The following is a 10560-nucleotide window of genomic DNA, read 5'->3' as shown; positions in this document are numbered from 1 at the left end:
TCCTCTCCTTGTGGAAATGCTGCCTGAAATATTTGCATTACTACAGACATATTCGTCTTCACTTCAAGATGAAAAGGAAACATTTAAAGAGTAAAAAACTAGTTTATCATTCATGTCCCTCAGATCAGATCAGATCAGGTATGGCCACTGAGAGATGTTATATTTTACCTCCGGGGAAAAAACAAACAAAAACAACAATCAAATCTGGCTTATTTCTCCCCCGACCCTCTTCATAAAAAAATAGTTGCAGATTTTGGTAAACAGACACTTTCCTACAGTTCAACAGCAGCTCTTGTAGTGTTGATACACTAGACACATTTAGTTTTTGTCTCCACAGTAATCAGTATTAGTTATGTCTCTATTTGCTTTTAAAACATTTTCATTAGTTTATTTTACAGATATTGTACAGCTATTCTAGGTTTTATGCACAACCCTAAGTCAATTTTACAGTATTGCCAAACAAGCATTCAAAAATCATGAATTAGTCCTCCAAAAATAAAGAAGCTTTAACTGAGATTTTTTTAAAAGTAATAAATTGTGGGCTCATCTTATGGCTTATGCCTTCTAGCTTCTGAGGTTTTTAAGAGTCCAGATTTTCAAGCTTTCCTCTGTAACCATGAGGGCTAGACATGTAAAGTGAAAGCAGAGAGTCTCACATAAGCTGATGACACCAGGAGCGGGGGCTGTTTGGGGGGAAAAAAACACACCACCAAATTTCACAAGAATTGCAATAAAATTGCAAGAATTGGCCACACTGATCTCCCTTCCTTCATATAATATGTCAAACTAGGAAATTACAAAATAAGACTGGGAGTTATCAAAAGAGAAGCACTTTTAAAATGGTCAGGCACCATCAACCCATCATGATGTGGAGGTCTGGATATGAACTGAGGATTACATTTGTAGCACCGATACCAGTTCCAGCCACAACAAACGATGACTCCTCGTTAAGTATAAAGGATCTAATTCTGGCCCATTTTATGGAGCAATAAGTACCTCAACAATCCTAAGGACAGCTGGGGCTGGTACAAACAGAACAGTAAGAAGATTCCAACTCTGTGGGTGGAGCCACCATACTGTTTATAAATGGGGAGCTCCCTTGCCACCCAGCAGCCCTTCATGGATTGTCACAGTCTCTCTGCGATCTACTCAGTCCAGAGAGATTAATTTTGGAAAAAATCCACATGCTCTTGCACTTGTATGTGTGCACACTGGAGGAAGGCAAGAGAAAGACTGTAACAGTGACTATCTGGGGATTAGCCCAGGGGCTGTTTGCCTGAATGATCCCCATCTTCTGGCAGCTATATTTTAGATTTCTGCAGCTGCATTGACAGGGCCCACTCAGATTCCTCCTTTCTCAAGGACTCCTGGATTTCCACTGTAGATGTCTGCTGATTTTGTTTTCCATTCTTTGTTGGATTTTGCTGAATGCTCATTTCAACTTTCTTCTGTGTGTTAAGGGGGAGGGTTCATTTTCATGCAGACAAGGACATTTGAATTCTGTTAGCTTTGTGGCCAGCTTCCTCAGTAAAAGCAAAAAGGAATGTTTTGCCCTTTATGACACTTAGCAATTTATAACTGTGTTAATGCTGCCCAGTGAGGGAAATGGAATTCCTAGAGCTCTAATGTTTTGTGAATCAATGACAATGGCATCACTCAGTTGCCATTTACCTAAAATTAACCTTACCCTTTCAGTGTATTTAGCTGTACATTTGGTTCATGGAAACATATCTACAGGCATGAAAGAGGTGTACAGTATCATGAAACATGACAAAATCCTTTCAGAAACACAAATGCACAAGGTACTCTGCAGACTGCAGCAAACAGCAAAGGAGTGCTTTATTTTTCTCTGAAAAAAAAGTGACACGGTCCCAGTATTTCAAACCATTCCCTTCATGGAAAAACCCACAAAGGAGAATGGACTTTGTGAGGTCCTTTTCACTGCTGCTTATAAGTTCTTCCAGCAGGTATGGGGGAAATGGAAGCCCAAAGAAGCCAGGGCTGTCAGTGTGGAAAGTCTTGTGCATCCGCATTTGTAAAGGGCCCTGTGTTGTTCACAGACTCCTGACAGCCTCGTTGCAATGGAGCCATGCTAATGGGGAACCATTCACCTCCGATTATCTGTTGAGGTGGCAGTTCAAATGTTAATAAAGCAGCTACAGAAAATATTACCTTTGCTGTGGATTCCCCTTGAAGTTGGTACAGGGAGGATGATATCTAGCTTGACCTGACATCTTCCATGTATGTATCCGTGTCCTCATGGCATGCCCTAGGTGGGATGCAAGGACAGAGCAATGGTGTCACGTTGATTGCTAGTCTCTTCTTCCATGTGGAAAACTATATCAACACATGGAAAGTACAATTTGGGCAGCTCTGCACAACCCCAAATGGACATTTTTGAAGCCAGAGCAATTAATTTGCTTTTAAAATGTCACTGAGAATGGTGACTCAGACACTTCCATGCCAGCAATGAAGCTGTTGGCAAAACCTGAATTAGTGGAAAGATGGGCTGGGTAGAGTCTCAAGTGAGCCCTTAGTTTAAAATCCCCACACCAATCCAAGGAGGGGGCTGGAGAGTTTAACCTTTTTCTGAGCACTTCTGTATCATCCCCATCAAAAATGATGAATACACTTAGAGCAATCCTCTCCCCCCTTTGAAATGCACCACATGCTATTCTAGATGTCAGGTTTAACAGATTTTTCCTGGACACTCCTATAGGGTCTTCATCTAAATCACCCATTTCAAATTGCACACGATGAACACTATCAGTCAAATCAATATAGTTATCAAGAAGAAATTTTTTTTGGCATGTGACACTTGTTTGTTTGCCAAGAGGCACTTCCTTGGTTACGAGAAAGTGATTTTGTTTAAATCAGAAAACAAATGAATAGATTCCTCAGGCCCCCAGTCATTGCTGTTTACAAGCACATGGGTATATCTAGTGGAGTTCCAGTGGCCAGTCCTGGCTCTGGTACTCATTAATGACTTGGATAATGGTGTGAAGTATGCCTCTAAAATTTGTGGAGGACACTGAACTGAAGGGACAGGGGATTGCAAGCACTTTGGGGAACAGGATTATGATTTAAAATGACCTTGACAAATTGGATAAATGGTCTGAAATCAACAAGCTGAAATTCAATAAAGACCAATGCAAAGTACTTCACTTAGGAAGGGGAAAAAATAAAAATTAAATGTGCAGCTACAAAATGGGGAATAACTGGCTCAGTGGTAGCACTGCTGAAAGTATTGGGGGGGGAGGGTTATTGTGGACCACAAATTGAATGTGAGTCAACAACATGATGCAGTGGAGGAGAAGGCTGGTGGGTGTATTAACAGGACTGGCAAATGTAAGGCATGGTAGATAATTGTCCTGCTCTGCTCAGCACTGGTGAAGCCTCAGCTGGAGTACTGTGTCCAGGGCTGGTGTGGGGGGGAGAGGAAGGGGAAGGAGGGGAATAAGCAGACAATTGTATTGGATCCTGAGGTCAGACACTCCCCCCTCCCAAGATGTCTACAATGTGTAAATAAAATGGGAAGGGGAGGTCCCAGTGAACAGGAAGTGCTGGGACCCCAAGTGTCTCTTAATGGACCTCACTGTGTCCAGTTCCTGGTGCCAGACTTTAGGAAAGATGTGGACTAATTAGAGAGTCCAGAGGAGGGCAACAAAAATGATAAAAGGTTTAGAAAACATGACCTATGAGGAAAGGTTAAAAACTTGGTGTGGTTAGTCTTGAGAAAAGACTTTGTGGGAGTGGGTGGGAGAGGAAGAGAGAACCCGACAAGTCTTCAAGTATGTTAAGGGCTCTTATGAAGAGGATAGCAATCAATTGTTCTCCATGTCCACTGACAGTAGGACAAGATGTAACAAACTTCATCTGCAGCAAGGGAAGTGTAGGTTAGATATTAGGAAAACTAACTACGAGGGTAGTTAGGCTTTCAAGGGAGGTTGTGGAATACCCAGCATTGGAGATCTTTAGGAACAGCTTGGCCAAACACCTGTGAGGAATGATCCGTTTACTTAGTCCAGCCCCCCTGCATTGAGGCAGGACCATATGACCTCTTGATGGCCCTTCCAGCCCTACATTTCTATGATGTGACCTTATTAATCTCCCCAAAAGTCAATAGGAACAATCCCATTAACTTCAGTGTGAGCAGAACTGTTGTGCCCATAACAAACATCCTTCACAAAATAAAATGTTAAGTTTGCTGAACAGACCATTCCTGCATAGAAAAGGTTGGAAAAACTGAGTCTGCACTTGCAGGATTTCTTCCTCGCTCTTCGGATGGTAGATGAAGATTTTTCCACCACTGTGGATAAAGAACTTGTTCTGTATCTGAAGAAACACAGGATCATCCATTTGGAGGTCTAGTCCCCTGTACTGAATCCAGCTCCCAGGCAGCAGGAGTCCTACAAACTCTTCTGCCAATTGGAAAAAAGTGGACTGGATACCACAAAAATCCTGGCTTTGGACAGGCAAACAAAGCCAATGAGAACTGCTAGCCCTATGGTCTGCTCCCCAAATCTTTGACTCTGTGGCATTTGTTTGATAATTACTTTGCATTTGATTTAAGACAAAAAAGTCTGAATCAGCACAGTCTGCTATGTTGACATTTAAACTGGCAGGAAATTTGTAATTTGTGTTTTCTCTAAATGATGTTAGCCGGTTGAAGAGTTGGAGGTTGTTGTCTGGGTTTTTTTTAAGAATTTCCTTATAATTAACCACTGCAGTGATGGATGTGTAGTCCTGAACTATCAACTATTAATTATGTGAAGTACAAATAGAGAATTATGGAAATAGGCAAATAAAGCCAGACACACAAATGGCATGGCCAAGAAAGCCTGCAAATAAACAAAGTAAAAAAGTTAAAATGTAGAGCTTGAAGGATACAGCTAAATATTTACTCCTAAATTATTAAATAGTTCTATCAAGCTGAAAATGTATACCTTAATGCTTGCCGTAGTTTGTCATCTTTTAAAATATTATCAGCAATATGAAACATACATGAAATGACTGACTTCCCCAGACAAGTGGAATATACCAGACCCTGTATTATTTAATATCATGGATTGCAGTTCATCTTTCGTAGGTATCATTAATCATTTCAGTCTTCCTCATGACTGAATGAGCTGTATTAAAGTCAATGGGAACTGATCAGCTAAAGCCTCATGCAATGCTTTCAAAGTTTAGGGGACCGTGGAAACTACATTTTAAGGATGTCAGACTCTTGGATCTAATCCTACATCTGGATCTGTGCAGGCAGATTCTTGCCCATATATGCATCCCCACTGAATTAATTTGTCCCCGCATAGATCCAGTTGCAGGACTGGGGCCCTACAGCTGGAAATTCCTGTTAGAGATATAACAGAATACATTTGTCTAAGTGTATCCAGAAAGGAGATGTTTATGAGAAGATCCTGAATTTCTGGGTCTGATCTGTTTATATTAAGAAATGGTGGTTTATCAGGTAAAACTATTTAATATACTTAAAGGAATGAAATTGCAAAAAATCAGATTCAAGGGAAACAAATCAAGGCCCTGATCTTACGAAAACTATGCAAGTATGGCTGTTGAAGTCAATACATCAGCACTGCAGCAACATCCTTGAGTAACACTTTCTACCACTGCTGGTTGGCTAGGAAACTCCATCCCTTTCTGGCAGACCATGACCTGGCCTTAGTTATACATGCCTTTGTCGCCCTGCATTTGAATTACAGCAATGCAATATGCCTGGTGATAAATCCATGATCCCTTAGGAATTTCAAACTACTACAAAACACTGCAAGACATCTCCTCAGCAATGTGGGCTACTGTGAGCCCATCAGATCTCTTCACACAATGCACAGTCAACCAGTGGAACTCTTTGCCAGAGGATGTTGTGAAGGCCAAGACTACAACAGGGTTCAAAAAAGAACTAGATCAATTCATGGAGGATAGGTACATCAATGGCTATTAGCCAGGATAGGCAGGGATGGCGTCCCTATCCTCTGTTTGCCAGAAACTGGGAATGAGTGACAGGGAATGGATCACTTGATTACCTGTTCATTCCCTCTGGTGCACCTGGCACTGGCCACTGTTGGAAGACAGGATACTGGGCTAGATGGATCTTTGGTCTAACCCAGTATGGCTGTTCTAATCAAATCATGTTCAATCTCTCAGTCTTTATCTTTAAGTGCTCAATGGCCTAGGCCCAGGATTCTAAAAGATAAGTAACTCTGCGATGAAGGTCATGTTCAATAGCTTCACTCTTCAGGTCCAGTAGAGCTTTCTAACTTAAGGGTAAAGCTCATGTGTGCAGGAGACAGAGCTTTCCCAGGGGGCTGATATGAGGCTGTGAAATAAACTACCCCAGACACCATGAACCATCACAATCCCCCACCACCTTCCACTTGAGGGCAAGATTGAAGAAGTGTACTTTGCATTCTAACAAACACAGAGCAGCATTTCAGAGTAGCAGCCGTGCAAGTCTGTATTCACAAAAAGAAAAGGAGTACTTGTGGCACCTTAGAGACTAACAAATTTATTTGAGCATAAGCTTTCGTGAGCTACAGCTCGCTTCATCGGCTGTAGCTCACGAAAGCTTATGCTCAAATAAATTTGTTAGTCTCTAAGGTGCCACAAGTACTCCTTTTCTTTTTACAGAGCAGCGTGTACATTTAAAAACAAAATATACTGCTGAAGCAAAACACTCCACTGTTCACACAAATATCTCATTGGGAAAAAAAGGAGAGAGAGAATGAACCACCAGTGACAATATTGGTCATGTCACTTAACGCACTACTGTAAGATGCTCAGATATTTCCCTCATAACTGTAGTGATGACAACCTGAATAGAATGGGCACAAAGTTATGTTTTTGCAGGATTAGGGCCAAATTATCTATAGTAGATCACTACGCAGTCAACTTCTTTCCCAGCCTGCAGCTAATAGCTTTTTTTGGGGGGGGGGGGGAGAGGGGAGGGTGTAATTATCTCTTGCCATAGCTGTGCATCATTTGTGTCATCATCATTATATGCTCCCATTGTCATGGAGTGCACCACTCATCTAATGCCTCCTTCTGGTCACTCTGGGGATTAGCTCTTGAGGTCAACACTCCTTCTTGTGGTCACACACCATCACACTGTCTCTCTCTCTTAGGTCTGCAGCCCCTCTCGCTCCAGGAATTACATCATTTTCATGAATCCGCCATCCAGCTAGGTCACTCAGCATTCCAGGGTACAGTCTTTCAAATCATCTACGACACTTCCCACAGTGACACTAGCAGTTTTTCAGTTCACTGCCCCTGTACCTGGTCTATACCTCACCCTCCATAGCTGGTAGGGAAACTTAGGCCCCACCAGCAAGTCTGGCACAGCCCAGCAATTCTGGGCTTTCCTCTTCCAGCCCTCACTGCTTCTTCCCTAGATTGCTTCCTACTACTCCTGGTGGACCCCTACTTATTCTGGGAATATCAGATCCAAACCTTCTTCCCAGGAAATAGCTACCCTTTGCCAACAGCAGCACCTATGTGTTGCCAGCTTCCTGGCTTTATAGGCCCCACCTATTTCTACACAGCTGAACCTGCTTGCAATAAATTCTCTGCTGCCTGGCTGTTCCTCCAGGTCCAACCTACATGGTCACCTTAAGCCCCTCCAATCCTGTCCTATTGGGTTCTGGAAGTGGGCAGGCTAAAGGACCAACTGCTAAAGGACCCTCCCCCAGCCTTAGGGGAGGGTCCACAAGGTCCAGGAACTCAAATAATTATGGAGGACAAGCAAAAATGTAACGGGGCAGGTATGAAGGTCAAAGGGTCAAACAAAGGGAACCTGAATGGGACACCAAGCAGAGAACCGCAAACAGCAGCCACTGCTCCTCAAAGGTGTCAAGGGAGTCAGCAGATGCCGCCCAAAGGAACTCTGCCCGGATGCATGAAAGGAGGGAGGATCAGAAATAGGCCCCACAGAAAACACTCTCAGACAACCTCCTCTCCCTGGTATTGTAGATGGCCACTTTGGCCAGCACTAGGAGGAGGTTAACAAGGATGTCCTGCAACTTTGTGAGGCCATGAATAGGGTGTGAATATAGGAAAAGGTGAGGTGAAAAGTGAAGCCAAAAACATAAAAGGATGTTCAGGAGGAGCCAGAACAGGGGCTGCCAGTCATATCGGAGCCCTCAGAAGAGGCGCAGGAAGGCGTGCACCAATGTGCTCCAAGCCGGACTACCTGCACCATAGAGGAGTCTCAGCAGGACCTGGAGGCAGAAGACATGAACCTGAGTGTGCAAGCATGTCAGTCCCTGTCCTCCCTCCTCCAGGGGGAGATGGAGAACCCTGGCAGAAACCCATTGCAGTCCTGGCCAAAAGAACTTCAGAACCAGCTTCTGGATATCAGCCAGGAAACCCAGGGCTGGGACCAGGGTGGTGAGCTGGTGCCAGAGCATGAACAGGACTAGCTGGTTGAGCACCAGTGCCCTCCCCTGCAGGGAGAGGCACTGGAGTAGTCCCATTGGGACGGTTTACCTTCTGAGATCAGACGGGATCGGGGCCGTTTGGTCTGGTATGGCCTCAGGCCCCTTCCAGTCCCATGTAGGGTAGACACACTATCACACCCATATCCATTAGGTTGTCAGTCATATTTCAAAAGACACACATTTTGTCCCCCACACGTACTAAATATCTTTAACGTATTCCAGTTTACAGCGTTAACCCTACATACAACTAGCATACATGGCATATTACATTTATGCTTATATCACAAATATGGCTTCAGTAGCATGCCTTGTGAAGTTATTTATTAATATAGAAAAATCCTATACCTTTAGGGGGGCTGAGAAGGGAAACTTTTCCCCTCTGTCCACTCAAGTTGCACCACTCACCTCTACTCAGGGAATGGATAATACTGATGACCAGCCTCCTGGTATCCTGACTTGGTCTGACTCTTGGTAATCGGTTCCCAATGCTAGTGTTCTGGTTTGTCTTTCAGTTCTGATCTCCTGGTATTCTAGTCTATCCTGTATTCCTAGTAATTGGCTCCTGGACCCTTGACCTGTGCCTGATGCCTAACCCCTTGGCCAGGCTGCCCATGCCCTAGCCCTGACTCGGCCTTCTTAAATTGTAGGCACCAGACCTGGACACAATATTCCAACAGCAGTCACTACAGTGTCAAATATAGAAGTAAAATAACCTCTCTACTCCTACTTGGCTCCCCTGTTTATGTATTCCAGAACTGCATTAGCTCTTTTGACCACAGTGTCACACTGGGAGCTTGTTATCCACCATGACCCCCAAATCTTTTTTTCTGAGTTACTGTTTCCCAAGATCAAGTCCCCCATCTTGTAAATTTATGCATATGGGTAAACCCACTTAAGTCCTTCTCAGTCTATTCAATGAGACTCACATGCATTAAAATTAAGCATGTTCCTAAGTATTTGCAGCATAGGTTGTGGAGCTGGGGGACTGTCGGGGCCATGGTCCACCCACTTTTTGAGAGAGACAAACCTGAGCAATGCGGTGATCCTGCATGCCACTCATTCTGGTTTGGAGGGTTGGGTGGAGAGCTCATGGGCTGTGAGCAGGGCTGGCTGGAAAAAAAGAGAAAGGTCAGGTGCAGGAGCAAATCTATGCCCTATCACTTTAAATGGCACTCCACAGCCTGTGACTGGCCAGGTCAAGGCCAGCTGTTGACCCATATAATTAAATGGGGTCTTTGTTACTGAAGTTGCTCCTCGAGGTGTACTTATAACACTATTTATATCATGTCACTGAAGCCATTTTTACAAATTGATGATCACTCATGCATTAGAAGGCACAATATATTAGGAAATGAGATTTCATGATATTTAATATTCATTCAGCCATTGCCAGAAAATCATGTAATGGTTTTTAAAACTTGCTTTCATGTCCAAACTCTGGAGGAGCTATGCAATGTACTGTCCAGTAGTCACTATAGCAATATTCATTATACTACTGAGAGAATAATGATAGCTGCTTACATCTCTTGAACAGTGTACCCCACTCTAAAATATCTACATTTACTGCACCTATAGAGAGACCTTGTTAGGGTTTTTAATGCCACCTTTAGCTTCTATTGTAGAGAGCTGAGATTATGGACCAGAAGCCTGTTTTGCTAGGCACTGTACAGTCAGTTAAATATCAGGTACAATTCTATCACAGATATAGTAAGCACCGTAGAAAGCCACAGTCTGCTGTCTGTTTCCAAATATAAAATTACCTCACTTGAGTTATTAACATAATGTGAAGTCTAACATTGTCAAAATATTTGAATAAAATGACAAGATAAATTATGTAACATTAAAAACAAAAGGCTCCTAAGACTTAGGGTAGAGAAATGACTTGTCTGGAATATTCTGAGTACCCCTCTCCCTAATTTCCTTTTCCTGCTAAGGAAACAAATTTCCACAGACTGGTATAATAATAGATTCACCTGTGACTCCAACTGCTAGGGATCTGAGCTGAGGTTTTTCAAAGCAGTCCAGAGGATTTAGACACATTATTTATTAAAATTAAATCCCTAGACTACTGTGAAAATCCTCAACCTTGGATTCTCATGGCCCACATGGGAGG

Source organism: Dermochelys coriacea, chromosome 7 (assembly GCF_009764565.3).
Source record: "Dermochelys coriacea isolate rDerCor1 chromosome 7, rDerCor1.pri.v4, whole genome shotgun sequence".
Lineage (NCBI taxonomy): Eukaryota > Metazoa > Chordata > Testudines > Dermochelyidae > Dermochelys > Dermochelys coriacea.
Note: the sequence above shows the minus strand (reverse complement) of the source record.